Source organism: Symphalangus syndactylus, chromosome 1 (genome assembly GCF_028878055.3).
Source record: "Symphalangus syndactylus isolate Jambi chromosome 1, NHGRI_mSymSyn1-v2.1_pri, whole genome shotgun sequence".
Lineage (NCBI taxonomy): Eukaryota > Metazoa > Chordata > Mammalia > Primates > Hylobatidae > Symphalangus > Symphalangus syndactylus.
In genome coordinates, this window is record NC_072423.2 from 91,663,964 (window position 1) to 91,688,665 (window position 24,702).

Genomic DNA, 24,702 nt, shown 5'->3' on the forward strand with positions numbered 1-24,702 from the left:
TCTACCCTCCAGCCTGGGCAACAGAATGAGACCCTGTCTCAAAAACAAAATAAAACAAAACAAACACAAAACAACAACAACAAACACACACACACAAAACCAAAAAACAAAACAAAACCCCCAAAAACAAAAACACGAAAAACAAAAAAGTCCCATATAAATTAGTTAAAAAACCCCTAAACACCTTAAAACTAATGTTTATGTTCCCAAATCATCAATGAAACTGACATAAATGTCTCAGTAGGATTTTGAGTTAGATGGCTTGATCCCCTTCTCATTTTGTTTTCCTAGAAGGGCCTAGAGAAGTTAATAACATTTCTGGAATAAACACAAGAGTATGCTAGCATTGAACCCTAGGTCTCCCCAGTTTTTCATCCTAGATGTGCCCAGGTTCCTGACAGGAGAGCAGATTTTACGAGGGACCTGCCACTGTGTGTCAGTCCTCAGCTTCTCCCCTCAGTTGACTTTATATTAGTTTCTTAGGGCTGCTGTAACATGGTCCACCAAACTGTGTGATTTAAAAACAACAGAAATTTATTGTCTCACAGTTCTGGAGGCTGGAAGTTCAAAATTAAGGTGGTAGCAGGGTGAGGTTTTTTTTTTCCTGTAAACAAAGAATGCTTTATTAATACGAATACACACAAACCCTAAACATGAAGAAATTTAAATATTTATGTCATAGTAAACAGGTGGCAATTCAACATTCAGGGTCAACAGAAGGGTTGAAGGAGACTGCAACAGACTGGGTTCCCATGGTGGAGAGGGCATCTTCACAGGCGAAGGTGGGCCCAGCTGAAACAGCTTTTCAAGCTCTCTCTCCTTATCAAGGATCATAAGAGGCACCCCACTCAAGGGGAGGCCTGCAATCTGGTGCACTTCAGGTTGGTTAAAACTCTCAAAATCTAGAAGATTGAAGTGAAAGAATTTTTCTATTTCTGGATAGGCATTATCTGAGGCAGGAACAGAGCTTTTTGCATTAACAGTCTTCCTGGTATCTTTTTGGCAGAGAAATTTGGGTGTTTTAGTTTGAGGAGTCTGTTGGTCTTCACTCGCATTTCTGTAGCCCTGTTGACAGTTCCAAAAGCCTTTCTGGTAGCTTTAGGTAAGGCTGGTAAAGCACTGGACATTTTGCCAACACATGGTGTTGAAACTTGAGATCTCCCCTCTAAGGCTTTGATTGAAGGTCCAGATCCCAGCTTCAGCCTGTCTTTAGGAGCTGCATGGATACCTGGTTCTCCATTCTCCTTATCAACATAGATCAGAGCAGGGTGGGTTCCTTCTAAGGGTTCTAGGGGAGACTCCGTTCCATGCCTCTCTCTTTGCTTCTGGTAGCCCCAGGCATTCCTTGGCTTGTGGATGCATCTGTGCTGTGTTCCATCTCCACATGGTGTTCTCCCTGTGTGTCTGTGTCTTCTTGTATGGACACCGGTCATATTGGGTTAGGGGCCCACTCTGCTCCAGTAGGACCCTGTCCTGACTAATCACATCTGTAACAAGCCTATTTCCAACATGGTCACGTTCTAAGGACTTCACTATATATTTTTGGGGCCACAATTTAGCCCATGACATACTCCTGAATGACGAAAAGAGTAGATTTGGGACATTACATTTCTAAGTAGTTAGAAAAACTACTTTTGTTTATCTAATAAAGGAGGTATTTGAAGTTGCCCCTTCAGCTTTAATGATTTTAAAAACTTTTGACTCTAGGGCTTGCCTGATGGGTTAAAGGCTATCCCAGTTTTAGCCGCAGGTCAGTCATTTCACCTGCACCCTTCTTTGCCCTCAGGTATGGATTAAGGACCTGGAGGCTGGAGGGGTTTTTCCTTTAGCAAGTGTTCCTATGACAAAATACTGAGCTGTTGACTGGGGCTGGGAAGAGGGGATATCCTTAGGACTCCTGTAGAGGGTTTATTCCAAGGTGTCTCTAAAGCCTCTTGGGCTTTATCTCTATGTTAAAACTCTCTTTTGGGCTTTTGGGATGCGGACTGACAGACCCTGCATGCCTGGAGGATGCTGGGCCACTGGGAGCTGGCTCATCTTACTCTGCTCCAGGCTAGGCACTGAAGAAGCTCCATGAGCCATTTGCACAGCTGCAATGAGTCCTAGAAGAGGGCTTCTTACCTGGTTCCTGAATCAAGAATCATTTCAGCGTTAGGTGGGATCCATCCAGACCAGTCACCTAGACAGTTCCTTAAATTGGGATTTTATTTTATTTTTATTTTTTTTGAGATGGAGTCTCACACTGTCGCCCAGGCTGAAGTGCAGTGGTGTGATCACCGCTCACTGCAAGCTCCGCCTCCTGGGTTCAGGCCATTCTCCTGCCTCAGCCTCCTGAGTAGCTGGGACTACAGGCGCCCGCCACCATGCCCGGCTAATTTTTTGTATTTTTAGTAGAGACAGGGTTTCACCGTGTTAGCCAGGAGGGTCTCGATCTCCTGACCTCGTGATCCGCCTGCCTCGGCCTCCCAAAGTGCTGGGATTACAGGTGTGAGCCACTGCACCCAGCCAATTGAGATTTTTTTTAAGCAAAGAAAGAGGATATATTGAGAATGATGGAATTCCAGGTCTGAAATGAGAACTATATATAACTCCTGGATTTTTTTCCTTTCCCTCAACTCCCCGGCAATGGATTGAATGTTTGCGTGACCCCACAAATTCTTATGTTGAAATCCTAACCCTCAATAGGACAGTATTAGAAGGTGGGGCTTTTGGAAGGTAATTAGATCTTGAGAGTAGAGCCCTCAAGAATAGCATTCCTGCCCTTGAATGAGAGCCACAGAGAGCTCTCCAGCCTTCTGTCTGCCATGTGAGGAGACAATGCGAAGACAGTAGTCTTCAACCTGGAAAAAGGCTCGTACCAGAGCCTGACCAAGCTGGCACCTATCTCAGATTTCCAGCTTCCAGAACTGCGAGAAATCCATTTCTGATTTTTATAGGCCACCGGTATATTGTATTTTTATGGTAGCAGCCTGAACAGACTCAGGCCTGTTGGCTTTACTTTCACAATGGAAACCAGTCTTTTCACTCCTCATTCTCTGCTGCTTCCTTTCTAATTCAAGCTACCATCCTCCGGACCCCTACACTCATCTTCCAGCTGGTCTCCCTCCTCCATCCCTGCCTTGTACAATCCATCTTCCACCTAGAAGCCAGAATGGTGTTTTAGAAACCTGAATCCAAGCATGTTATCTCTATGTTAAAACTCTCATGCATTTAAAAATCTCCACAATCTGGCCCCCGTTTACCTTTATCTGACACCACTCGTGTTGATTTTTTTTCTTTTTTGAGATAGAGTCTCACTCTGTCACTCAGGCTGGAATGCAGTGGCTCAATCTCGGCTCACTGCAGCCTCCACCTCCTGGGTTCAAGTGATTCTCCTGCCTCAGCCTCTTGCTGTAGCCATGATTACAGGCGCATGCCACCAAGCCTGGATGACTTTTGTATTTTTAATAGAGACAGGGTTTTGTCATGTTGGCCAGGCTGGCCTCCAATTCCTGGCCTCAAGTGATCCGCCTCTGCCTGCCAAAGTGCTGGGATTAGAGGTGTGAGCCACTGTGCCCAACCTCGTGTTGATTCATTTCTTCTTGTTGTCTTTTCCTTTGCCCACACTTACCCTCCTCTCCCCTTAGAATGTACACTTTGGAGAGAAGGGACCTTGTTTGTCCCAATCATAGAGACAGAGCTGTGCCTGGCACTTGGTGGATGCTCAGTCAATATGTTTACAATGCAAATGGCAGAGACAGAAATTTAGGCAAGCAACCATGGGTTTTCTGTATTCAGTTCTGATACCAACTTTCAGTCCTTTTCACCAAAGAATTGGCAAGAGTCCTGAGCCAGGTGCTGGAGGGGATGATTGGGACTTCTAGGCTCTGCAGATACCCTTTTGCGTGTCCCAATATTGTTCTTTTCACACACCGATCCATGCCTTGGTGGCCCTTTTCACATACAGCTTTCATTCTCGCCAATGTAGTTATGCAATGATTGTGTCAAGTACCGGAACATTCCACGAGAGGGCAGTAGAATATAGTGTTCAGAGTTAGGGATCTGAAGCCATTGACTGCCTTGCCATCTATTCCCTTCCAGGAGTCATTTTGGAGAGAGGGCAGCGATCATTTTGAACCATGATGATATGAGGGCAACCACCTAGGGATGGCAGAAGAGCAAGCTGGATCAAATGGCCATATAACACATAAATCACTATGGTTAAGAACTTAGTACTGCCTGCCATTCCTTCCTGCCCCCTAAAGGCAGGCTGCCTGGGTTAAAAAGAGGAGCAGGAGGGAGGTGATATACATTACTTCTGCTCACATCCCATTGTCCAGAAAATACTGCTTGCTGAGGGGTCATATGGCTACACTTTCCTATAAGAAAGACTGTGAAATGTAGCCTTTTTTCTTGGTGGCCAAAAATCTATTATGGAAGAATGGGAAAATGAATATTGGAAGTTAACTGGCAATTTCTGCCACAAATTCTTTTTTTTTTTTAATTATACTTTAAGTTCTAGGGTACATGTGCACAACATTCAGGTTTGTTACATATGTATACATGTGCCATGTTGATGTGCTGCACCCATTAACTCGTCATTTACATTAGGTTTATCTCCTAATGCTATCCCTCCCCCCTCCTCCCACCCCACAACAGGCCCCAGTGTGTGATGTTCCCCTTCCTCTGTCCAAGTGTTCTCATTGTTCAGTTGCCACCTATGAGTGAGAACATGCGGTGTTTGGTTTTTTGTCCTTGCGATGGTTTGCTGAGAATGATGGTTTCCAGCTTCATCCATGTCCCTACAAAGGACATGAACTCATCCTTTTTTATGGCTGCATAGTATTCCATGGTGTATATATGCCACGTTTTCTTAATCCAGTCTATCATTGTTGGACATTTGGGTTGGTTCCAAGTCTTTGCTATTGTGAATAGTGCTGCAATAAACATACGTGTGCATGTGTCTTTATAGCAGCATGATTTATAATCCTTTGGGTATATACCCAGTAATGGGATGGCTGGGTCGAATGGTATTTCTAGTTCTAGATCCTTGAGGAATTGCCACACTATCTTCCACAATGGTTGAACTAGTTTACAGTCCCACCAACAGTGTAAAAGTGTTCCTATTTCTCTACATCCTCTCCAGCACCTGTTGTTTCCTGACTTTTTAATGATCACCATTCTAACTGGTGTGAGATGGTATCTCATTGTGGTTTTGATTTACATTTCTCTGATGGCCAGTGATGATAAGCATTTTTTCATGTGTCTGTTGGCTGCATAAATGTCTTCTTTTGAGAAGTGTCTGTTCATATCCTTTGCCCACTTTTTGATGGGGTTGTTTGTTTTTTTCTTGTAAATTTCTTTAAGTTCTTTGTAGATTCTGGATATTAGTCCTTTGTCAGATGAGTAGATTGCAAAAATTTTCTCCCATTCTGTAGGTTGCCTATTCACCCTGATGGTAGTTTCTTTTGCTGTGCAGAAGCTCTTTAGTTTAATTAGACCCCATTTGTCAATTTTGGCTTTTGTTGCCATTGCTTTTGGTGTTTTAGACATGAATTCCTTGCCCATGCCTATGTCCTGAATGGTATTGCCTAGGTTTTCTTTTAGGGTATGTATGATTTTAGGTCTAACATTTAAGTCTTTAATCCATCTTGAATTAATTTTTGTACAAGGTATAAGGAAGGGATCCAGTTTCAGCTTTCTACATATGACTAGCCAGTTTTCCCAGCACCATTTGTTAAATGGGGAATCCTTTCCCCGTTTCTTGTTTTTGTCAGGTTTGTCAAAGATCAGATGGTTGTAGATGTGTGGTATTATTTCTGAGGGCTCTGTTCTGTTCCATTGGTCTATATCTGTGTTTTGGTACCAGTACCATGCTGTTTTGGTGACTGTAGTCTTGTAGTATAGTTTGAAGTCAGGTAGCATGATGCCTCCAGCTTTGTTCTTTTGGCTTAGGATTGACTTGGCGATGCGGGCTCTTTTTTGGTTCCATATGAACTTTAAAGTAGTTTTTTCCAATTCTGTGAAGAAAGTCATTGGTAGCTTGATGGGGATGGCACTGAATCTACACCTTGGGCAGTATGGCCATTTTCACGATATTGATTTTTCCTACCCATGAGCGTGGAATGTTCTTCCATTTGTTTGTATCCTCTTTTATTTCATTGAGCAGTGGTTTGTAGTTCTCCTTGAAGAGGTCCTTCACATCCCTTGTAAGTTGGATTCCTAGGTATTTTATTCTCTTTGAAGCAATTGTGAATGGGAGTTCACTCATGATTTGGCTCTCTGTTTGTCTGTTATTGGTGTATAAGAATGCTTGTGATTTTTGCACATTGATTTTGTATCCTGAGACTTTGCTGAAGTTGCTTATCAGCTTAAGGAGATTTTAGGCTGAGACAATGGGGTTTTTTAAATATACAGTCATGTAATCTGCAAACAGGGACAATTTGACTTCCTCTTTTCCTAATTGAATACTCTTTATTTCTTTCTCCTGCCTGATTGCCCTGGCCTCCAACACTATGTTGAATAGGAGTGGTGAGAGAGGACATCCCTATCTTGTGCCAGTTTTCAAAGGGAATGCTTCCAGTTTTTGCCCATTCAGTATGATATTGGCTGTGGGTTTGTCATAAATAGCTCTTATTATTTTGAGATACGTCCCATCAATACCTAATTCATTGAGAATTTTTAGCATGAAGTGTTGTTGAATTTTGTCGCAGGCCTTTTCTGCATCTATTGAGATAATCATGTGGTTTTTGTCTTTGATTCTGTTTATATGCTGGATTACGTTTATTGATTTGTGAATGTTGAACCAGCCTTGCATTTCAGGGATGAAGCCCATTTGAACATGGTGGATATGCTTTTTGATGTGCTGCTGGATTCGGTTTGCCAGCATTTTATTGAGGATTTTTGCATCAATATTCATCAGGGATATGGGTCTAAAATTCTTTTTTTTTGTTGTGTCTCTGCCAGGCTTTGGTATCAGGATCATGTTGGCCTCATAAAATGAGTTAGGGAGGATTCCATCTTTTTCTATTGATTGGAATAGTTTCAGAAGGAATGGTACCAGCTCCTCCTTGTACCTCTGGTAGAATTTGGCTGTGAATCTGTCTGGTCCTGGACTTTTATTTGTTGGTAGGCTATTAATTATTGCCTCAATTTCAGAGCCTGTTATTGGTCTATTCAGAGATTCAACTTCTTCCTGGTTTAGTCTTGGGAGGGTGTATGTGTCCAGGAATTTATCCATTTCTTCTAGATTTTCTAGTTTATTTGTATAGAGGTGTTTATAGTATTCTCTGATGGTAGTTTGTATTTCTGTGGGATTGGTGGTGATATCTGCTTTATCATTTTTTATTGCGTCTATTTGATTCTTCTCTCTTTTCTTCTTTGTTAGCCTTGCTAGTGGTCTATCAGTTTTGTTGATCTTTTCAAAAAACCAGCTCCTGGATTCATTGATTTTTTGAAGGGTTTTTTGTGTCTCTAGCTCCTTCAGTTCTGCTCTGATCTTAGTTATTTCTTGCCTTCTGCTAGCCTTTGAATGTGTTTGCTCTTGCTTCTCTAGTTCTTTTAATTGTGATGTTAGGGTGTCAATTTTAGATCTTTCCTGCTTTCTCTTGTGGGCAGTTAGTGCTATAAATTTCCCTCTACACACTGCTTTAAATGTGTCCCAGAGATTCTGGTATGTTGTGTCTTTGTTCTCATTGGTTTCAAAGAACATCTTTATTTCTGCCTTCATTTCGTTATGTACCCAGTAGTCATTCAGTTTCCATGTAGTTGAGCAGTTTTGAGTGAGTTTCTTAATCCTGAGTTCTAGTTTGATTGCACTCTTGTCTGAGAGTTTGTTATAATTTCTGTTTTTTTACATTTGCTGAGGAGTGCTTTACTTGCAATTATATGGTCAGTTTTGGAATAAGTGTGATGTGGTGCTGAGAAGAATGTATATTCTGTTGAATTGGGGTGGAGAGTTCTGTAGATGTCTATTAGGTCTGGTTGGTGCAGAGCTGAGTTCAATTCCTGAATATCCTTGTTAACTTTCTGTCTTGTTGATCTGTCTAATGTTGACAGTGGGGTGTTAAAGTCTCCCATTATTATTGTTTGGGAGCTTAAGTCTCTTTGTAGGTCTCTAAGGACTTGCTTTATGAATCTGGGTGCTCCTGTATTGGGTGCATATATTTTTAGGATAGTTAGCTCTTCTTGTTGAATTGATCCCTTTACCATTATGTAATGGCCTTCTTTGTCTCTTTTGATCTTTGTTGGTTTAAAGTCTGTTTTATCAGAGACTAGGATTGCAACCCCTGCCTTTTTTTGTTTTCCATTTGCTTGGTAGATCTTCCTCCATCCTTTTATTTTGAGCCTATGTGTGTCTCTGTATGTGAGATGAGTCTCCTGAATACAGCACACTGATGGGTCTTGACTCTTTATCCAATTTGCCAGTCTGTGTCTTTTAATTGGAGCATTTAGTTCATTTACGTTTAAGGTTAATGTTGTTATGTGTGAATTTGATCCTGTCACTATGATGTTAGCTGGTTATTTTGCTCATTAGTTGATGCAGTTTCTTCCTAGCCTTGATGGTCTTTACAATTTGGCATGTTTTTGCAGTGGCTGGTACTGGTTGTTCCTTTCCATGTTTAGTGCTTCCTTCAGGAGCTCTTTTAGGGCAGGCCTGGTGGTGACAAAATCTCTCAGTTTTGCTTGTGTGTAAAGGATTTTATTTCTCCTTCACTTATGAAGCTTAGTTTGGCTGGATATGAAATTCTGGGTTGAAAATTCTTTTCTTTAAGAATGTTGAATATTGGCCCCCACTCTCTTCTGGCTTGTAGAGTTTCTGCCAAGAGATCTGCTGTTAGTCTGATGGGCTTCCCTTTGTGGGTAACTCAAGCTTTCTCTCTGGCTGCCCTTAACGTTTTTTCCTTCATTTCAACTTTGGTGAATCGGATAATTATGTGTCCTGGAGTTGCTCTTTTTAAGGAGTATCTTTGTGGCATTCTCTGTATTTCCTGAATTTGAATGTTGGCCTGCCTTGCTAGGTTGGAGAAGTTCTCCCGGATAATATCCTGCAGAGTGTTTTCCAACTTGGTTCCATTCTCCCTGTCACTTTCAGGTATGCCAATCAGATTTAGATTTGGTCTTTTCATATAGTCCCATATTTCTTGGAGGCTTTGTTCGTTTCTTTTTACTCTTTTTTCCCTAAACTTCTCTTCTTGCTTCATTTCATTCATTTGATCTTCAATCATTGATACCCTTTCTTCCAGTTGATCGAATCAGCTACTGAAGCTTGTGCATTCATCACGTAGTTCTTGTGCCATGGTTTCCAGCTCCATCAGGTCATTTAAAGTCTTCTCTGCACTGGTTATTCTAGTTAGCCATTCGTCTAATCTTTTTTCAAGGGTTTTAGCTTCTTTGTGATGAGTTCGAACTTCCTCCTGTAGCTTGGAGTAGTTTGATCGTCTGAAGCCTTCTTCTCTCAACTCGTCAAAGTCATTCTCCATCCAGCTTTGTTCCATTGTTGGTGAGGAGCTGCATTCCTTTGGAGGGGGAGAGGTGCTCTGATTTTTAGAATTTTCAGCTTTTCTGCTCTGTTTTATCCCCATCTTTGTGGTTTTATCTACCTTTGGTCTTTGATGATGGTGATGTACAGATGGGGTTTTGTTGTGGATGTCCTTTCTGTTTGTTAGTTTTCCTTCTAACAGGACCCTCAGCTGCAGGTCTGTTGGAGTTTGCTGGAGGTCCACTCCAGACCCTGTTTGCCTGGGTATCAGCAGCGGAGGCTGCAGAACAGCGAATATTGCTGAACAGCAAATGTTGCTGCCTGATCATTCCTCTGGAAGCTTCATCTCAGAGGGGTACCTGGCTGTGTGAGGTGTCAGCCTGCCCCTACTGGGGGTGCCTCCCAGTTAGGCTACTCGTGGGTCAGGGACCCACTTGAGGAGGCATTCTGTCCATTCTCAGATCTCAAAGTCCATGCTGGGAGAACCACTACTCTCTTCAAAGCTGTCAGACAGGGACATTTAAGTCTGCAGAGGTTTCTGCTGCCTTTTGTTTGGCTATGCCCCGCCCTCAGAGGTGGAGTCTACAGAGGCAGGCAGGCCTCCTTGAGCTGCAGTGGGCTCCACCCAGTTCGAGCTTTGTTTACCTACTCAAACCTCAGCAATGGCGGGCACCTCTCCCCCAGCCTTGCTGCTGCCTTGCAGTTTGATCTCAGACTGCTGTGCTAGCAATGAGCAAGGCTCCGTGGGCATAGGACCCTCTGAGCCAGGCACGGGATATAATCTTCTGTTGTGCCATTTGCTAAGACCACTGGAAAAGTGCAGTATTAGGGTGGGAGTGACCCAATTTTCCAGGTGCCATCTGTCACAGCTTCCGTTGGCTAGGAAAGGGAATTCCCAGACCCCTTGCACTTCCTGGGTGAGACAATGCCTTGCCCTGCTTTGGCTCATGCTCGGTGGGCTGCACCCACTGTCCTGCAGCTGCTATCTGACAAGCCCCAGTGAGAAGAACCCAGTACCTCAGTTGGAAATGCAGAAATCACCTGTCTTCTGCATCCCTCATGCTAGCAGCTGTAGACTGGAGCTGTTCCTATTTGGCCATCTTGGAACTGCCCCTCTGCCACAAATTCTTAAACCAGCTGAGGTTAAATAATCTCAGTTAAGGCTGGGCATGGTGGCTCATGCCTGTAATCCCAGCACTTTGGGAGGCCGAGGCGGGGGATCACAAGGTCAGGAGTTTGAGGTCAGCCTGGCCAATATGGTGAAACCCTGTCTCTACTAAAAATGTGAAAATGTGGTGGGTGCCTGTAATCCCAGCTACTTGGGAGGCTGAGTCAGAAGAATCGCTTGAAACTAGAAGGCAGAGGTTGCAGTGAGCCAAGATCATACCAGCCTGGGCAACAACAGCAAAACTCCGTCTTAAAAAAAAATCTGAGCTAAATAATCTGGGCTTTTGTCAGGGCAGGGGATTTCCAAGGTGATTCACACCCAAGCCACTGGTCATCAGGCTTTGCATTCTTCTTTGTAGTTAAACTTAACTTGTTATATCAACTAGATTTTTGGATTTTATAACCTGGAACCTCCCCCAGGGATGCACTTTTAGAATCCCCTGTAGTGGTGTCCTATCACTATGATTATGCAAAACTGATCTGTTAGTATTATTAAAAACTTCTGTTTGCCTTATTAGGATCTTTTTATAGTTAGTAGTGCCATGTGGAAGTTTCATCTCCTAGGAGATGCATGATGAAGCTTGGGTAGTTAGTTCTATTCTTTTTTTTTTAACGTAACTGATGAATCACTTTGCAATACACTGTTGACACCTACTGCTCACACTTGGCCATTTTGTTTGACCACCTATGCTGGTTCACTGTTGAATAAATTACTTGATTTATAATTGATGCTGATTAGTCCCTCTTGTTCTTCATATGCCTCCTACTCTTTCCAGGCTATTTGGCTTATACCCTTCTTTACATACACAAATGGAATTCAATGCATATTAATTACTTATAGACAGACATATATTTACTAGAAGAAACAAAAAGTCCAGGTATATAAATATTCTTCTACTTAAGAAAATAATAACCAAAATCAGAGTAGAATTGGATGAAATGGAGATGAGAAAAACCATACATAAGATAATTGAAATCAAAAGTTGGTTTTTTGAAAAAATAAGATTGATAGACTAGCCAGACTAATAAAAAAGAGAGAAGATCCCCCAAAACAGAATCATAAATGACAAAGGGAGCATTACCACTGGCCCCACAGAAATGCAAAAACCCTCAGAGACTATTGTAAATACCTCAATGCATACAATTAGAAAACCTAGAAGAAATGGATAAATTCCTGAAAACATACAACCGCTCTAAATTGAACCTGGAAGAAATGAAAACCTTGAGGAAACCAATAACAAGTTCTGAAACAGAATCAATAATAAAAGAAACCTACCAACAAGACAAAAGCCCTGGACCAGACGAATTCACAGCCGAATTCTACCAGATGTATAAAGAGCTGGAACCATTCCTACTGAAACTATTCCAAAAAATCAAGGAGAAGGGACTTGTCTTTAACTCCTTCTGTGAAGCCAGCATCATTCTGATACCAAAATCTGGCAGAGACACAATGGAAAAAGAAAACTTCAGGCCAATATCCCTGATGGACATAGATGCAAAAATTATCAGCAAAACATTAACAAACCAAATCCAGCAACATATCAAAAAGCTAATCCACCATGATTAAGTAGACTTTATTCCTGGAATGCAAGATTGCTTCAACATATGCAAATCAATAAATGTGACTCATCATATAAACAGAACTAAAAACAAAAACCACATGATTATCTCAATAGCTGCAGAAGAGGCCTTTGATATAATTCAACATTACTTCATATTAAAAATCCTTAACAAACTAAGCATCAAAGGAACATACCTCAAAATAATAAGAGCCACCACTGAAAAGCCCACAGCCAATATCATACAGAATGGGCAAAAGCTGGAAGCATTCCTCTTGAGAACCAGAGTAAGACAAGGATGCCCATTCTCATCACTCCTATTAAACATAGTAGAGAGGTCTTGGCCAGGGCAATCAGGCAAGAGAAAATCGGGCATCCGCACAGGAAGAGAAGAAGTCAAATGACCTCTCTTCACAGATGATATGATTATACACCTAGAAGTCTCCATAGTCTCTGCTCAAAGGCTCCTAGATCTGATAAACAGCTTCAGCAAAAATCAATGAATGAAAATCAGTAGCATTTCTGTCTTTTTTTTGTTTGAGACAGAGTCTCGCTCTGTCACCCAGGCTGCTGGAGTGCAGTGGCGCAATCTCAGCTCGCTGCAACCTCTGCCTCTGGGATTCTAAGCAATTATCCTGCCTCAGCCTCCTGAGTAGCTGGGTACAGATGCGTTCCACCATGCCCAGCTAATTTTTTGTGTTTTTAGTAGAGACAGGGTTTCACTGTGTTGGCCAGGATGGTTTCGATCCCCTGACCTCGTGAACCACCCGTCTCGGCCTCCCAAATTGCTGGGATCATAGGCGTGAGCCACCGCGCTGGGCCTGAAAATCAGTAGCATTTCTATATACCAGTAACAGCCAAACTGAGAGCCAAATCAAGAACACAATCTCATTTATAGTAGCCACAAAAAGAATAAAATACGAGGAATACAGCTAACCAGGGAGGTGGAAGATCTCTACAACCAGAATTACAAAATGCTGCTCAAAGAAATCAGAGATGACACAAACAAAAATGGGAAAACTATTCCATGCTTATGGCTAGGAAGAATCATTACTGTTAAAATGGCCATCCTGTTGAAAGCAATTTACAGACCCAATGCTATTACTATCAAATTACCAAAGACATTTTTTTTCCACAGAATTAGAGCAAAGTGTTCTAAAATGCATTTGGAATTAAAAAAGAGCTTGAATAGCCAAAGAAATCCTAAGCAAAAAGAACAAAGCTGGAGGCATCACACTACTCAATTTCAAGTTATACTACAAGGCTACAGTAGCCAAAAACATAGTACTGGTACAAAAACAGATACAAAGGCCAATGGAACAGGGCAAGAACTCAGAAATAAAGCCATACACCTGCAACCACCTGATCTTTGACAAAGTCAACAAAAGCAAAGGGGAAAGGGCTCCCTGTTCAATAAATGGTGCTGGGATAACTGGCTAGCCATAGGCAGAAGATTGAAACTGGACCCCTACCTTTCATCATATACAAAAATCAACTCAGGTTGGATTAAAACTTAAGCATAAAACCTAAAACTATAAAAACTGTAGAAGAGAACCTAGGAAATACAATTCTGGACATTGGCTCTGGCAAAGACTTCATAATGAAGACTCCAAAAGCAATTGCCACAAAACCAACAATTGACAAGTGGGATCTAATTAAACGAAAGAACTTCTGCACAGAAGACATTATCAAGAGAGCAAATAGACAACCTACAGAATGGGAGAAAATGTTTATAAACCATACATCTGACAGAGGCCTAACATCCAGAATCTATAGGGAACTTAAGCAAATCAACAAGCAAAAAATAAACAGCCCCCCATTTAAAAATGGGCAAAGGACATGAATAGATACTTCTCAAAAGAAGACATATAGATGGCCAACAAGCATATGAAAAAGTGCTCAGTATCACTAATCATCAGGGAAATGTAAGTCAAAACCACAATGGGATGCCATTTCACACCAGTCAGAATGGTTATTATTAAAAAGTCAGAAAATAACAGATGTTGGTGAGGTTGTAGAGAAAAGGGAAAACCTATACATGGTGGAAATGTAAATTAGTTCAGCCACTGTAGAAAGCAGTCTGGAGATTTCTCAAATAACTTAAAAGATGCTACCACTTGACCCTGCAATCCCATTACTGGATATGTACCCAAAGGAATATAAATCTTTCTATCATAAAGACACATGCATGTGCATGTTTATCACAGCACTGTTCACAGTAGCAAAGACATGGAATCAACCTAGATGCCCATCAGTGGTGGACTGGATAAAGAAAATGTGGTACATATACACCATGGAATACTATGCAGCCATAAAAAAGAATGAAATCATGTTTTTTGTAGCAACATGGTTGGAGCTGAAGGCCGTTGTCCTAAGCAAATTAACAGAGGAACAGAAAACCAAATACTGCATATTCTCACTTATAAGCGGGAGTTACATGTTGAGTACATATGGACACAAAGAAGGGAATAATAGATTCTGGGGCCTACTTGAAGGTGGAGAGTGGGAGGAAGGTGAGGATTAAAAAACTATGGGGTATTATGCTGATTACCTGGGTGACCAAATTATCTGTACACCAAACCCCTGCAACATGCAATTTATTCATGTAACAAACCTGCACATATACTCCTTGAACTTAAAAATTTAGTTCTCACTGATACCTGTCACCATGACTCTGTGTTAGATACACTGCCCGGACTCACCATGTGTGAATGCATCTCAGTCCACACGTGGCAGGCAGGTGTCTAGATGGGCAGTGCCTGCTGGGAGCTCTACTGCCTGAAACATGGGACTCAGCTTGATGGACAGATGCCCAGTGACAAGGTCACTGGTGGAGAGGATGACTTCTTCACCACCTTCTTCTGTGAAACCGGTGCTGGAAAACATGTGCCCCAGCCAGATTTTGTGGATCTGGATCCTGTGGTCATTGATAAGATCTGATGCCCCAAACTGACAGCTCTTCCACCCAGAGCAACTCATTACTGGGAAAGAGGATGCTGCCAACAACTATGCCTGTAGTCACTATACCATTGGCCAGGGGATCACTGACCTGGGGATGGACCAGATCTGCAAGCTTCTGACCACTGCACAGAACCTCAGGACTTCCTGGTGTTCCACAGCTTTGTTGGGGGCACTGGCTCTGGCTCCACCTCACTCCGCATGGAGCGGCTGTCTGTTGACTATGGCAGGAAATCCAAGCTGGAATTCTTTATCTGCTCAATCCCCATAGCTGTCTATAATTGTGGTCCAGCTCTAAAATTTCATCCTGATCACTCACACTACCCTGGAGCACTCAGACTGTGCCTTCATGGTGGACAATGAAGCCATGTCTGACATTTGCCGCTGCAACCTGGACATCGAGCACCCAACCTCAACCAACCTCAACTGCCTCATTACCAAATCATCTCCTCTATCACATCTTCTCTGCACTTTGATGGGCCCCTCAGTGTGGACCTGATGAAGTTCCAGACCCACCTCACACCTTACCCTCACATCCACTTCCCCCTGGCCACCTATTCACTCATCATCTCTGTGGAGAAGGTATACCATGAACAGCTGTCAGTGGCCAAGATCCCCAGTGCCTGCTTCGAGCTTACCAACCAGATGGTGAAGTGTGACCCCCGGCATGGCAAGTACATGGGCTGCTGCCTGCTGTACTATGGAGATGTGATGTTCAAGGATGTTTATACTGCCATTGCTACCATCAAGACCAAATGTAGCATTCAGTTTGTGGACTGGTTCCCCAAGGGCTTCAAGGTTGGTATCAACTACCAGCAGCCCACTGTGGTTCCTGGTGGTGACCTGGCCAAGGTGCAGCATGCCGTGTGCATGCTGAGCAACACAATCACTATCTCTGAGGCCTGGGCCTGCCTGGGCCACAAGTTCAACCTGATGTATGCCAAGAGGGCGTTTGTGCACTGGGATGTGGACAAGGGCATGGAGGAGGGAGAGTTCCCTGAGGCCCCAGAGGATATGGGTGCCCTGGAGAAGGATTATGAGAAAGTAGGCATCAATTTATATGAGGACAAGGGTAAGGGAGACTAGAACAACTGCCTGGAGCCTGTTTACTATGTTTATTGCAAAACTTTAGGAATAAGCAGTCTCCTTGCATGATTAAGAAAATAAAATAAAAGTTCAAAGAAAAAAAATCTTCTGCTTGTTTTGAATCAATAAAAATTAATCATTCACCTATAATTTTGGTATTTGTAACTCCCCTTTTTGCATACTTTGTATTAACTTTTCTCTTTTGAATGTTATTATGAATTATCGGAATTTCACTTACTCAACTATTTCAATTAACCATTCTTCCCCTCTATTCTTTCCATCCCTTCCATCTTTATGCTTCTCCTTGAAACGAAGTCCTTTCCTTTTTAATTTACTCTTTTTAATAATTAATTAATGTATTTTTTAACTTTTAGGTTTGGGGGTACATGTGAAGGTTTGTTACATAGGTAAACATGTGTCATGGGGGTTTGTTGTACATATTATTTCATCACCCTGGTATTAAGCCTAGTACCCAATAACTAGTTATCTTTTCTGCTCCTCCCCCTCCTTCTACTCCCGCCCTCAAGTAGACCCCGGTGTCTGTTGTTTTCTTCTTTGTGCTCATAAGTTGTTATCATTTAGCTCCCACTTATAAGTGAGAATATGTGGTATTTGGTTTTCTGTTCCTGCATTAGCTTGCTAAGGATAATAGCTTCTGGCTCCATTCATGTTGCTGCAAAAGACTTCATCTCATTCTTTTTTTTTTTTTTTTTTTTTGAGACGGAGTCTCGCTCTGTCGCCCAGGCTGGAGTGCAGTGGCACGATCTCGGCTCACTGCAAGCTCCGCCTCCCGGGTGCCCGCCATTCTCCTGCCTCAGCCTCTCCGAGTAGCTGGGACTACAGGTGCCCGCCACCACGCCCGGCTAATTTTTTGTATTTTTTTTTTAGTAGAGACAGGGTTTCACCGTGGTCTTGATCTCCTGACCTCGTGATCTGCCCGCCTCGGCCTCCCAAAGTGCTGGGATTACAAGCGTGAGCCACTGCGCCCGGCCATCTCATTCTTTTTTATGGCTGCATAGTATTCCATGGTGTATATGTACCACATTTTCTTTTTTTTTTTTTTTATTATACTTTAGGTTTTAGGGTACATGTGCACAATCTGCAGGTTTGTTACATATGTATCCATGTGCCATGTTGATTTCCTGCACCCATTAACTCGTCATTTAGCATTAGGTATATCTCCTAATGCTGTCCCTCCCCCCTCCCCGCATCCCACAACAGTCCCCGGAATGTGATGTTCCCCTTCCTGTGTCCATGAGTTCTCATTGTTCAATTCCCACCTATGAGTGAGAACATGCGGTGTTTGGTTTTTTGTCCTTGCGATAGTTTACTGAGAATGATGTTTTCCGGTTTCATCCGTGTCCCTACAAAGGACACGAACTCATCATTTTTTATGGCTGCATAGTATTCCATGGTGTATATGTGCCATATTTTCTTAATCCAGTCTATCGTTGTTGGACATTTGGGTTGGTTCCAACTCTTTGCTATTGTGAATAGTGCCGCAATAAACATACGTGTGCATGTGTCTTTATAGCAGCATGATTTATAGTCCTTTGGGTATATACCCAGTAATGGGATGGCTGGGTCAAATGGTATTTCTAGTTCTAGATCCCTGAGGAATCGCCACACTGACTTCCACAATGGTTGTCTCAGTAAACTATCACAAGGACAAAAAACCAAACACTGCATGTTCTCACTCATAGGTGGGAATTGAACAGTGAGAACTCATGGACACAGGAAGGGGAACATCACACTCTGGGGACTGTTGTGGGGTCGGGGGACAGGGGAGGGACAGCATTAGGAGGTATACCTAATGCTAAATGACGAGTTAATGGGTGCAGCAAACCAACACGGCACATGGATACATATGTAACAAACCTGCACATTGTGCACATGTACCCTAAAACCTAAAGTATAATAATTAAAAAAAAAAGAAGTATTACTATAACTTACAGAAAAAAAAGAATCATTCAATTTTAACAGCATCATTGCTTTCTGGAAATATTAAGTTTATGTTGGATCTTTTTCTGTTTCCAAAGTTTAGATGAACTTCCTCCAATAAGCCCTGGTTCCTTCTGTGGTGAGCAGTATTCATGATTAAAATCTGGGCTTAGGGAGTAGCAAAAATATTTGTGGTAGAGAAAAGTTCTGCTGCTATTGGGCTACTTTTAGTGATCAAACTGGAAAAGACATTTCTTTTTTTAAGGTTAGGAACTCACATAGTGTTTATCTTTTGTAACATGCTCTCAAAGAGGTCAATTGTTCAAAATATTAGAGGGCTTCTTCAATTTTCCAAAAGACATCTCTTAATCCTTCCTATTGAAAATATTGTCTTGAAAGTCCTAATGGTTCCTCATGCAGGCTGCATAAAGGAACCAGGGCTTTATTTCTTTCTCTTGCTTGATTGCTCTGGCTAGGACTTCTAATACTATGTAGAATAGAAATGGTGAAAGAGAGCTTCCTTGTCTTGTGCCAGTTTTCAAGGGGAATGTGGAGCTAAATTATTTCAACATTGCACAAAAGAGCCACTGCTTCATAAGGCTCAAGCCATAAACCTTGGCAGTGTTCATGTGGTGGTAAGTCTGCAGATGTACAGAATGCAAGAGTGGTGGAGGCTTGGCAGCTTCCACCTGGATTTCAGAGGATGTATGGCAAAGCCTGGGTGCCCAGGCAGAAGCCTGCTACAGGGGTAGAGTCCCCACAGAAAGCCTCTACTAGGGCAGTGCCAAGGGAGAATGAGGGATTGGAGTCCTCACAGAGTCACTACTGGGGCACTGCTTACTGGACCTGTGGGAAAGGTGCTGCTCCCCTCCAGACCCCAGAATTGTAGAGCCACTGACAGTGTGCACTCTTGAAGCGGCACGCATTTTACTCCAACTGGTGAGAGCAGACACAGGGGATGTGCCCAGCAAAACCACAGGGTTGGAGCTGCCCAAGGCCTTGGGAGCTTACCATTTGCACCTGTGTGCCCAGGATGAGGGACATGGAGTCAAAAATTATTTGGGAGTTTTAAGACTTAATGTCTTCTCTTCTTGGTTTCGGACTTGGGTGGGGCCTGGTAACCCTTTCTTTTGGCCAACTTTTCCCTTTTGAAATGGGAGTGTTTATCCAATGCCTGTACCACCATTGTATTGTGGAATAACTTATTTTTTGATTTTACCGGCTCACGGCTATAAGGAGCTTGACTTGAGTCTCAGATGAGACTTTGAACTTTGGAATTTTGAGTTGCTGTTGGAATGATTTAAGATTTTGGGGGACTATTGGAAAAGAATAATTGTACTTTGCAATGTCAGAAGGACATGAGATTTGGGGAGCCAGCAGCAGAACGACATAGTTTGGATGATTGTCCCTTCCAAATCTCATGTTGAAATATGATCCTCATTGTTGAAGGTGGGGCCTAGTAGGAAGTGTTTGGGTCATGGAGGTGGATCCTCCATGAATGTCTTGGTGCCATCTTCATGGGTAATGAGTAAGTTCTCACTGTACTGGTTCACGTGAGAGCTGAGTGCTAAAATGATCCTGGCACCTTCTCCCCTCTCTCTTGCCATGTGACATGCCTCTCCCCCTTCATCTTCCACTATGATTGTAGACTTCTTGAGGCCCTCACCAGCGGAAGGTGATGGCAGTATGATTCTTGTACAGTTGGCAAAACTGTGAGCCAAAATAAACCTCTTTTCTTTATAAATTACCCAACCTCAGATATTCCTTTATAGAAAGGCAAAATGAACTAATATATCTGATAATTAGTGATGTTGAGCATTTTTAATATGTTTGTTGGTCACTTGTATGCCTTCTTTTGAAAAATATCTGTTTTTGCCCTTTGTCTACTTTTTAATGGGGGCTATTTATTAGATTGTGGATATTAACCCTTTGTCAGATGCATAATTTGCAAATATTTTTTCCTATTCTGTAGTTGTCTTGTTTACTCAGTTGATTTTTTCCTTTGCTGTGCAGTAGTATTTTTTTGTTTAATTAAGTCTCATTTGTCTATTTTTGTTTTTGTTGCAGTTGCTTTTGAAGACTTGGTCATAAATTCTTTTCCTAGGCTATGTATGGAAAAATTTTTCTTAGGTTTTCTTCTAAGAGTTTTATAGTTTCAGATCTTACATTTAGGTCTCTAATCCATCTTGAGTTAATTTATGTATATGGTGAAAAGTATTGGTTCAGTTTCATTCTTCTGTATATGGCTATCCAATTTTCCCAGCACCATTTATTGAATAGGATGTCCTTTCCCCAATGTATATTTTTGCTGACTTTGTCAAAGATCAATTGATTGTAAGTACGTGGCATATTTCTGGGTTTTTCATTCTGTTACATTGATCTATGTGCCTATTTTTTGTACCAGTGCTATGCTATTTTGGTTACTATAGCATTGTAGTATAATTTGAAGTCAGGTAATGTGATGCCTCCAGCGTTATTCTTTTTGCTTAGGATTTCTTTGGCTATTTGGGCTCCTTTTTGGTTCCATATGAATTTTAGGATTATTGGTAGAAAATGACATTGGTAATTTGATAGATATTAGATTGAATCTCTAGGTTGCTTTGGGCAGTATAATCGTTTTAACTATATTGGTTCTTCTAATCCATGAGCATGGGATATTTTTCAATTTGCTTGTGTTGTCTATGACTTCTTTCATCAGTGCTTTGCTGTTCCCCTTGCAGAGATCTTTCACCTCCTTGTTTAAATATACTCCTAGGTATTTTTTGCAGCTATTGTAAATGAGATTGCTTTCATGATTTGGTCTTCAGCTAGATCATTATTGGTGTATAGAAATTCTACTGATTTCTGCACATTAATTTTGTGCCCTGAAACTTTACTGAATTTATCAAATCTGAGAGTTTTTTTTGGTGAAGTCTTTAAGATTTTCTAGATATAAGATCATACAGTCAGGGAGCAGGGATAATCTGATTTCTTCTTTTCCACTTGGATGACTTTTATTGTTTTTTTCTCTTGCCTGAGTTCTCTGGTGAGGATTTCTAGTACTATGGTGAATAGGAATGGTGAGAGTGGACATCCTTGTCTTGTTCCAGTTCTTAGAGGGACTACTTTAAACTTTTCCCCATTAAGAATGAGTTGCCCTACTGCAGGAAAAAGGTAGGCACTGAAAAAAAAAATGAGTTGCCTGTGGGTTTGTCATATATTGCCTTTATTATGTTGAAGAATATTCCTTCTATGGCTAGTTTGTTGAGGATTTTTACTATAAAGGGATGCTAAATTTTATGGAATTTTTTTTGCATCTATTGAGGTGACCATTTGGTTTTGTCCTTAATGCTGTTTATGTGATGTATCACATTTATTGATTTGTGTATATTGAATCATTCTTGCATCCCTGGGAAAACCTCACCTGACCAGGGTGTATTATCTTTTGGATGTGCTGTGGGATTTGATTTGATAGTATTTTGTTGAGGATTTTTGCATCCTATGTTCATCAGGGATATTGGTCTGTAGTTTTCTTGTTTTGTTGTCCTTGTCTGGTTTTGGTACCAGTATGATACTGGCTTCATAGAATGAGTTAGGGAGAATTCCCTCTTCTTCAATTTTCTGGAGTAGTTTCAGGAGAATTGGCATTAGTTCTTTGTATGTTTGGCAGATTTGTCTGTGAATCTATCTGGCCCAGGGCTTTTTATTTTCCCCTTTTGGAGATTTTTCTTTATTATTGGTTCAGTCTTGCTACTTATTATTGATTTGTTCAGAAGTTTTATTTCTTCCTGGTTCAATCTCAGGAGGCTGTATGTTTCCAGGAATTTATTCATTTTCTGTATGTCTTCTAGTTTATGAGCACATAGTTGTTGATAATAGTCTCTGATAGTCTTATTTTCTTCTGCTAACTTTAAATTTTATTTGATCTCGGTTTTTCTAGTTGCTTGAGTTGTGAAAGTAGGTTGTTAATTTGTGATCGTTCTACTTTTTTGATGTAGGGATTTAATGCTACAAACTTCCCTTTTAGCACTGCTTTTGCTATATTTCACAGGTTTTCGTATGTTGTGTTTTCATTTTCATTTATTTAAAAGGATTTAACTTTCTTCTTAATTTCTTCATTAATTCAGTGATAATTCAGGAGCATGCTGTTTAATTTCCATGTATTTGTGTAGTTTTTGGAGTTCCTCTTGGCATTGTCTCCTAGCTTTATTCCACTGTGGTCTGAGAAGGTACTTGATATGATTTTGATTTTTCAAAATTTATTTGTTTGTTGTTTTAGAGATGGGGGTCTCACTCTGTTGCCCAGGCTGGAGTGCAGTTGCACGTTCGTAGCTCACAGCAGCCTTAAACTCCTGGGCTCAAGCAACCCTCCTGCCTCAGCCTCCCGAGTAACCAAGGGAATATAAATTATTCTATTATAAAGATACATGCATGCGTATGTTCACTGCAGCACTATTCACAATAGCAAAGACATGGAATCAACTCAAATGCCCATCAATGATAGACTGGATAAAGAAAATGTGGTACATATACACCACAGAAAACTATGAACCCATAGAAAGGAATGAGATCATGTCCTTTGCAGGGACATGGATGAAGCTGGGGGCCATTATTCATTGAAAATGAACATACGGGCTTCAGGCATATGCCACCATGCCTGGCTATTTAAAAAAATTTTTTTTTTGTAGAGATGGGGCCTCACTATGTTGCCCAGGTTGGCCTCTAACTCCTGACTTCAAGCAGTCCTGCCTTGGTCTCCCAAAGTGCTGAGATTATAGGCATGAACCACTGTGCCTGGCCTAAACATTTGTTAAAACTTGTTTTTTGGTCTCACATGTGGCCTATCTTGGAGGATGTTCTATGTTCTGATAAAAAGAATGTATATTCTGTAGTTGTTTGGTAGAATGTTCTGTAAATGTCTGTTAAGTTCATTTGGTCTAAAGTCCAATTTAAGTCTAATGTTTCTTTATTAATTTTTGTCTCAATGATCTGTCTAGTGCTGTTAGTAGGATGTTGAAGTCCCCCACAATTATTGCATTGCTGTCTGTTTCTTTCTTTAGGTCTAGTAACATTTTGTTTTGTGAATTTGGGTGCCCTGATGTTGGGTGCATGTATATTTGGAAGTATTATATCCCCTTGCTGAATGGATCCCTATATCCTTACATAATGACCTTCTTTTTAAAAATAATAATAATAATTTTTTTAAGTTTTGGGGTACACGTGCAGGATGTGCAAGTTTGTTATGTAGGTAAACCTGTGCCATGGTAGTTTTCTGCACCTATCACCCATCACCTAGGTATTAAGCCCGGCATGCATTATCTCTTTTCCCTAATGCTCTCGCCTCCAACCCTCCCTGACAGGCTCCAGTAAGTGTTGTTCCTCTCTCTGTGTCTACGTGTTCTCATTGTTTAGCCCCCACTTATAAGTGAGAACATGTGGTGTTTGGTTTTCTGTTCTGTTTTCTGAGAATAATGGCCCCTAGCTTCCTCCATGTCCCTGCAAAGGACATGATCTCATTCTTTTCTATGGGTTCATAGATTTCTGTGGTGTATATGTACCACATTTTCTTTATCCAGTCTATCATTGATGGGCATTTGAGTTGATTCCATGTCTTTGCTATTGTGAATAGTGCTGCAGTGAACATACGCATGCATATATCTTTATAATAGAATAATTTATATTCCTTTGGGTATATACCAGTAATGGGATTCCTGGGTCAAATGGTATTTCTGGTTCTAAATCTTTGAAGAATTGCCACACTGTCTTCCATAATGACCTTCCTTGTCTTTCTTTTCTTTTTTTTTTCCTTTTTACTGCTTTTGATTTAAAGTCTTTTTTTTTTTTTTTTTGGAGACAGTCTCATCCCTTTGCCCAGTCTGGAGTGCAGTGGCAGAATCATAGTTCACTGTAGTCTCAAACTCTTGGGCTCTAGGGGTCCTCCCACCTCAGCCTCCTGAGTGGGTAGCACTACGGGTGCATGCCAGAACATCCAGATAATCTTCAAAGTATTTCATAGAGAAGGGATTTCATTATGTTGCCAGGCTGATCTTGAACTCCTGGATGCAAGCAATCCTCCTGCCTTGGCCAACCAAAATTTGGGATTAAAGGCATGCACCACTGTACCTAGCCTAAAATCTGTGTATTGTTCCATTTTCACACTGCTGATAAAGACATAACTGAGACTGGGGGAAAAAAGAAGTTTAATGGACTTACAGTTCCGCATGGCTGGGGAGGCCTCACAATCATGGCAGAATGCAAGGAAGTGCAAGTCACATCTTACATGCATGGCAGCAGGCAAAGACAGAGAGCTTGTGCAGTGAAACTTCTCTTTGTAAACCCATCAGATTTGTGAGTCTTATTCAGTATCAGCATGAGAAAGCTGCATGAGTATCATGAGCAGTATGAGAAAGACCCACCCCCATCATTCAATTACCTCCCACTGAGTCCCTCCCATGACATTTGGGAACTGTGGGAGTTACAATTCAAGATGAGGTTTGGGTAGGGACACATCTAAACCATATAATTCCCTCCCTGGCCCTCTCCAAATCTCAT

At 41.5% G+C, this 24,702-nt stretch overlaps 2 pseudogenes; one reads left to right on the forward strand and one right to left on the reverse strand.

Moving 5' to 3' along the window:
• Nucleotides 1-665: 665 nt before the first annotated feature.
• Nucleotides 666-1,433, reverse strand: LOC129488712 (securin-like; annotated as a pseudogene).
• Nucleotides 1,434-14,889: 13,456 nt separating this feature from the next.
• Nucleotides 14,890-16,230, forward strand: LOC129490897 (tubulin alpha-4A chain-like; annotated as a pseudogene).
• The last annotated feature ends 8,472 nt before the right edge of the window (nucleotides 16,231-24,702 follow it).